Source organism: Nanorana parkeri, unplaced genomic scaffold (genome assembly GCF_000935625.1).
Source record: "Nanorana parkeri isolate BGI_ZX_2015 unplaced genomic scaffold, ASM93562v1 scaffold1135, whole genome shotgun sequence".
NCBI lineage: Eukaryota > Metazoa > Chordata > Amphibia > Anura > Dicroglossidae > Nanorana > Nanorana parkeri.
In genome coordinates, this window is record NW_017307403.1 from 534,046 (window position 1) to 541,629 (window position 7,584).

Here is a 7,584-nt window from a genome sequence, read left to right on the forward strand (position 1 = left end):
TTCCTGTTACCTGCTCAGAAAATAAGAGTACCAAAGGTCCTAGAATTCATTTCTCCCATGGAAAAGTGTATGGAGTTTGCGCAAAACAAAATAGTATGCCAATTATCATCCCTGCAATTAGTAGTAGTGTCTGATCGACAAATTTTTTACACACACACACTATAAATACAATTTGTGTATGTTGCCAAAGTTAAACAATCCACTAGGTATTCATGGTGTAACATAACACATGTTCACATCACAGTTTGCTATGTACTGGTGCAAAAAAGGCTATGCAAAATAAATACATAAATGCCAAATTTTAATCTTATGAAGATGTGTGCATTTTTTTTAAAGTGAACTTTAGCTGATATATGTATACTTGAGGCCCTTGCAGATATCTGAGAACCAGAACAGTAGAAATCTAAAAATAAAAAGTGCTGTTCCCTTCAGCATGTCATAAATATGGTTAAAGCAACAATAAAAATATATATGACATAACTAGGAAGCACTAGGATATGAACCAAGAACCATGCACAAGGAGAGAAGCTAAGAGAGCCATTAGAAGTAGGACAAAACAATAAATCCTTTTTGGGCACTGGGATTTGTACCACCATATACAAAACATGACTAATGCCACTGAATAACTTTTTAATAGTGATGTCTCTAAACGCCAGCTTGTGCAGTAGAAATGTGTGCATGTGGGCCTAATGCTCGACTCCAGGCAGACATTAAGGCCTCATTCACACAGCTAAGTGACGGCCCGTACAGATCCGTGCGGCGTGCACGGCCGTATCACGCCATTCCCGGGAAGCATGTGATTGTACGCAGCAGTCGGTTGTTCTCTACGGGAGTAAGCCGCTGTACGCTCACCCGAGCTGCACATCCGCGCGGGTGTCCGTGCTCAGGATCAATCCTATCTGCGTACGAGTACGGACACCCCCACCCACACGGGTGAGCTTATGGCCGTGTACTCCCATAGAGAAAAACAGGCTGCTGCGTACGATCACACGCAGCACCTGTCCTTCCTGGGAATGGCCCGATACGGCCGTGCACACCACACGGATCTGTACGGGCCGACACTTAGCTGTGTGAATGAGGCCTAAATGAGAATTATGGAGTGAGTGAAAAACACTCATCCCCATAATTCAAGCCGACTGACACTGAAGGGGTCACAGGTTGGCTCTATTGATCGGGGGGTCAGTGAACACATACCGCCGATCGCTGACTTTCCAATCATCTCTCTGCAGACAGTCCCCCCTCCCCTCTTCTTTCTCCAGTTCTGACTGGAGGAATGGATGGGGCGGGCAGAGCCAGCTGTCAATCAGTCAGCGGGTTGATCTCAACAGTATTGTGGGGGATCCATCCCAGCTGTGAGCATCTAGTCCACTATATGCAGAGTTTTGGGTTACCCGAGGACATTAGTATGTGTCCTCCCGTGACCTTGAAGAGAACTATGGGCAAAAAAAGGTTGCCCCATAGTTCTCGTGTAAAGAAGACCTTTACTCATATCTTTAAAATAACAACAAAGGCACCTTTAGAAATGTTTAGTAATGACAATCTACAAACACATATTTCTAGACAATTGCCGACCTTGTATTCTTTGCATAAATGTTTTCTCTTTTCTTCCCCAGTCTTCTCACAGTGACCAATTTTACTAAGGGCAGATTACTAGATCTCCATTTACTTCCTGGAACTCTGGCAGATGCGACTAGGACATGTGACCATGCACATCATCTCCGGAGAGGAAAATGCCTTTCCCGGAGATCTCATGACATTACACATGAGATTTCCCAGCAATGTTCTGCTGATGTAACCTTCCCAGGATGCAATGCTTTGGCACACTACATCATTTGTGCCAAAATGGACCAGGAAGTAGATGAGCTTTGTAAGTAAATGAAAAACAAGTTTGTTTATTGCACGTAAGATGATTTTAAATCAGCATGCAGAGCTGCATGCTATTGTGATTTTTTTAGTGAATGGGGGGTATAGGTTCACTTTAAAACAGAATTTAATACAGTTGGGTGGTCATTCAAAATAACACAATTTAAGGCCAATTCCAGCCAAAGCTCTTTTTTACTTTACAGATTTAGATGAACGCTTCTGTTAAATTTATATTGCCGTCTGTGGCTCCCTTGATGAAATCCATCCTCCCGATAGCAGGACAAGAAACGAGGCAAGCGATGGTCAGCGAGACAAAAAGTCACAGACAGCAATAACCTGGAAATGGTTCTAACCCTTCCCCATTTTACAGGAAAAATAAGTATCTGTCATGATTTCAGTATACTGTCACCCCTTGCATTACAGCACTTAAGGTGGCCATACCTCTTACAGCCATTGTACAATTTCCTTTGTCCAGACATCGCACCCTCGTTTAATTTGCGTTTAAATAACCCATCGTGCACAGACCAATGCAGATTTCATCAGCAATACTAACTGGCTGAATTTCATTGATTGACAGAACAGATTTTTGTTTGCACATGGGCAGTGTTCATCTTACTATTTTTGTTGTACGAAAACGCCACTAATCCATCGATTTTCCTTTGTTTCAAAAAGAGTTTTCTAGCCTGCCCGATAGACTCAATTCGTCCAGTTGCACAGTAATAGCGGTTGTGCACTTCCCATCAACTTGCCGCTTATCAGACAAAAATCGAACGATAATTGTAAGGTGTATGGGCACCTTTAGACTGATAGCGGGAAGAGCAGTGCTAGAAGCTAATCAGGATCTGCTATGTGCACATGGAGGAGAGAGCAGAACTAATTACTTATTATTGTGTTGCTGCTCCTTTATTGTCCAAATCAGCAGTCGGGTGCTAGCTAGGTGACACCACTATATTCCTTAACTCTATCAGAGAAGTGGTGTCACCCTCCTGGCTGTGCTGTTTGGCAGCGACATACATGAAACACAAATCCTTTAGCAGATGTGGCATTTCACATACAGTATGTGTATTTCAACTGTGTATTGAGCTATTTGTCTGAAGTACAGCTTTAAAGATGGCACTTATGTTGGTTACATAAAGATCTAATGTACCCGACAGTGTCAGGTACAGTGTTCTGTAGAGTTCTTTGTAGGGAAGGGGGTGGTGGAGGAAAGATGCAACAATCCTAACTTTCATCGAGTAGCTGCACAGCAAACTAACAAAGCCATTTAAATTTACCCGAGGGTTTCCAGCATTAAAACAGCAAATAAGTAAATACTAAATGATAAGCACGTTCAAGATCATTCATTTTAGTAACAAAGCTGAAAATGTTTTTGGTCACAAACTTTGTAGTCCTGAGCTTTAACTGCTGTAGTTGGAACAGGAAGGAGCAAACAGAAGGTATTCAGCTAGTGAAGAACTGGGCTTAGATCCAGAAAGGCGATGGAGGAAGGCAGCCAAGAGGAGGGGAAAGTGGATGAGCTAATGGAAGCACCAGGAGAGTGCATGAGTGATCACCACTGAAAGTGAAACAGGCTGATCTCTCACTTAACGCAGATCTATCCATACTATAAAAATAGGGAGGCTGCTGCAATTCAATTCAGTTCCTTCATATACATTAACAGGACCCCTCTAGTGTAGGTGCCATCCCCAAATCATGGGCTGCTGTAAGATTCCGGTTTCAACATTTCCTGATAGTGCTAAAGGCTGGCCCACTGCCACCCCAAGTTTATACATTACTATGACTGATGTCTCATTGACCAACATGAATATGCAGGAAGCCAGGACCAGCAAGTTATCTTTTGACACTTGGCAAATGTGAAAACTAGCACCTTATAGCAGCCCAAGATTTGGGGCACAACCAACCCTGGGTGGTCTTGTATAGGTATGTACAGGCAGCACTGCATATATTGTACTACTGCAACCAGTTTATTGGATTTACTTTAAAAGAATGTAAAAATAACTATAAATCTGTTCTCTCCTATGGTTCTCCATGCATGCAGAGATTCGGGCTCTGTACTTTGCTGGATAGCTTTGATATGCCTACAAGCTCATTTACTTTAGTGTATACTCTGCACAACAGACTACAGGTACAAAAAGCAGGAGAGCATTAAAACAGCCCTTTACCCCATATCTTAAAAACAACACTAAACACACCTTTGCTAATATTTAGTAATGACAATCTACAAACAGATACTTCTAGATGATTGCCAGCTTTGTATTCTTTGAATACATTATTTCTCTTTTCTTGCCCAGTCTTCTGGCAGTGGCCATGTTTACTAAGAGCAGTTTGCCCTTCCGCTTTTACTTCCTGGATTTCTGGCACATGTGACTAGACATGTGACCATGCACATGATCTCAGAGGAGGAAAATGCCTTTCCCCGAGATGAGAATTGCCAGCAATGCTCTGCTGATGGCAAGGCAATCCCAATGTGCATTGCTTTGGCACACTGAAGTCATTTTGCCCTTTCAAAGCAGGAAGTGAATGCTCTGCAAGTGTAAGTATTTCAAAATCACAGCATTTTACACCTGACATGTCTATGTTATTAATAATCATCATTCATACAGAGGTGCATCAGTAGAATTTGATTTTTGGGTGTAAAGGTCCGCTTAGTAAGAGAACTGCATCCATGTCCTTTCCAAAGTTTAGGATAAAACATCCTGACGTTCTTCTTGAGAGCTTGTTCACACCATGTTTGGACAGGGTCTGGACCAGAACAGTTTGTTCCCGGACCAAAAAAAGCATCCCAATGTAGCTCTATAGTATTTCTGGGCTTTTGTTCACACCAGCGCAGTCCGTTTCGGTCCAGACAAAAAAAAACAATGCGTCTTCTTTTCTCTGGTCTGGAATGCAATGGAACGCATTAAAACTGCATCCAAACAGACTGGACTGCACTGCGTTTGCAGATCTGCTCCAGACATGGTGTGCTAATAGCCTTACACAGCTCTAGGAAGAGGATGGTAAAGCTGGGCCAGGCTCTCCACCCAGTTTTCTGGTTCAAGAGCCTAGCCCATCCTAATCCTGCTTCTAAGCCTTATTTACTGGTCAATTTCTCTATGGGCCAATAGAAAGGTTAAGAGCAGGGGTCTCAAACCTCCGGCCCTCCAGCTGTGGTACAAATCCCATGGGGCATTGCAAGATTCTCACAGCCACGACTCCCGAAGAGAGATGCATCATGGGATTTGTAGTTTCACCACAGCTGGAGGGCCGGAGGTTTGAGACCCCTGGTTAAGAGGGTCAACTAGCACCTGTGGATTTATAGCTGAAGTGATCCAATAATTACCACTAAGGAAGTTGAAGGTGTCTGCTACTGCTTGTGGATTAGGCACTTGTTTCCCACTTCCGGTTGATGGTCAAGCATAAACTGAAAAGTGAAAACAACACATTTTGGCACAAAAGTAATGTTTTGTTAGAGCTCAAAAATCTTGGAGCACCATGCAAAATGCAGCTTGGTGATCTTGCTAAAGCTGGTATCCCTCAGTTTAGTTGCATTTTGAGCACTGCTCTGCAAGGGTGAAGCATGAAACTCTTGGTCTGGCACAGATTCCTATTATGATACCTGTAAAAAAGGAGGACATGACTACGGTTCTTAAAGTCGCCAAGGTGTGTAAATCCTGTTATTTCATTAACAGTAGTAAACAGCATTAAGTACAAGTATTGGAAAAGGGGTTTTCAGTATGATAAATAATCTTCAAACCTAATGTTGTTATAAACCGTAAGGGCAGAAATACAAGCCATATTGAATAAATGTTTATTATGAAGACATTTGATGACACTGCTGTATCAACCCAAAAGACTAGGCAGATTATTAAACACATTTCTGTGATCCTTAAATTACCCAGCAACAGTACATCTTGAATATGACTAATCAAAATGTAAACTATAAAAGTAGTTCATAGACAATAACAAAAATAAATATAGACACTTTATCAGAACTAAAACACATTTAAAGTACAAGTTCATTCACCTAGATATCCTACAGCAGATATCATGCTAGCAATTTCTTAAAATAAATGTGGATGCAGATGCTCTGTCCAAAGTTTGAAAACAAAAGAGTAAAAGTATACCCAACTAAAGCACAGTACCAAATATTAATGACTAGCTCTTTTTTGTTTTGTTTTAGATAAACCAGGGGAGGGTTAGAGCCTATGCCAGTTTTCATTGTGTCCAAATTGGGGGAATTTCCTCTCACTTCCTGTTAGGACAGGAAAGCATGGGAAACTTCACCAATGAGGACACTAAAAATAACAAATTCACATTTTTGTTCTAGGGAAGGTGAAGAACCTTATACAATGTTTTTTTCATGCTGACCAGGAGACAAGTGTTCCCCCATTTATTACATGGGCATCTCCGAACAAGTGAGGGAGATTTGAACTCTTCCCTACTCTATCCAAAACAAAAAGACAAAATGTTCTGGAGGTCAAGTTCTGCACAGGTATGGTTTTCTACCTATACATTTCAAAATATTACAAGTAATCCCTTTTGTAATGTATCTTGTGTGTTAAGTTTTGCCGCTAGAGTTCCCAAACCTTACCTCAATTACCATTAAGGCCGTTTACACCAGGGCTTTTTTTCCATGCTGAAACGCAAGCAAATTAAAAACCCATGTATTCCTATGGGGGCCATTCACACAATAGCACGTAAAAATACACCTGTTTGGATTACAAAACTTTTGGTGTGCTGGTGACCTCTATCTACCAATATTTCAAAATGCTCATTTATTTAAAACGTCATGTCATCAGAACTATGGCTTTCGGGGCCATTCAGGATTCCCTTCATCAGGCTCAGCAATGACCTGATGAAGGGGACCCTGCGTGGCTTGAAAGCGCTAGTTTTGATGACATGATTTTTTAAAATAAACAAACACTTTGGATTACAATACTTTTGGTCTGCTGGTGACATCTACCAATATTGTCTGGCGGAACCATCCACAGTCATTACAAGCACCCCCCTCGTTGAATTGGGGTTTTCCGGTAAGGAGTTCGGCAAGGGAAATCTAAGTTTGTTGTTTGGAATAGTCCCTAAACTTCTTTTCTGGCACTTATCAGCTCCCTTTGATCCATAGACTTCAATAGAAAGCGCCGATCAGCGCATTTGTGCATGGTTTTTAGCATGTTTTTGCAGCCGAGACTGCTTTTCAATGGTCAACGGAAAACAAGCTTAAAACACGCCTCAAAAAGCTATTACATGGGAACAGAAAACATCTGTAAAACGTTCTGAAACAAGCATAAAAACATGCCAAAAACCCCTGGTGTGAATCGGGTCTAACGCTTTACATTTTCAGCTCCTGCCATCTGACAATGATAAAACTTTTAAAAATGTTTAGTAGGTTTAGTGATCTGTGACAATGTAGTCTTGGAGAATACTACATACTTGATGGGACAGGCCCAGGGAAATGGACAATGATTCGCACTGTAAAGTGGTTCCTACAGGAATGCTGTGCTAAGACATATCTTGCAGCATTTATCAAAAAAAAAAAAAGAGGGATTAGTCAGCATAGTTGTCTGACCGTATACGCTGGCTGTTGTACAATGTTTTACAACAGTTAAAAAATGCACTGATGTTCAAAAGGTGCAAATGATGTAGTGATAACCGCAGCCAACTGAAAGCACCCTAAGAAAGCAGCAGGTAAGACCTTTTCGAGCCAGAGACATTTTAACTTAAAGTAGTATTAAACTCTCAATC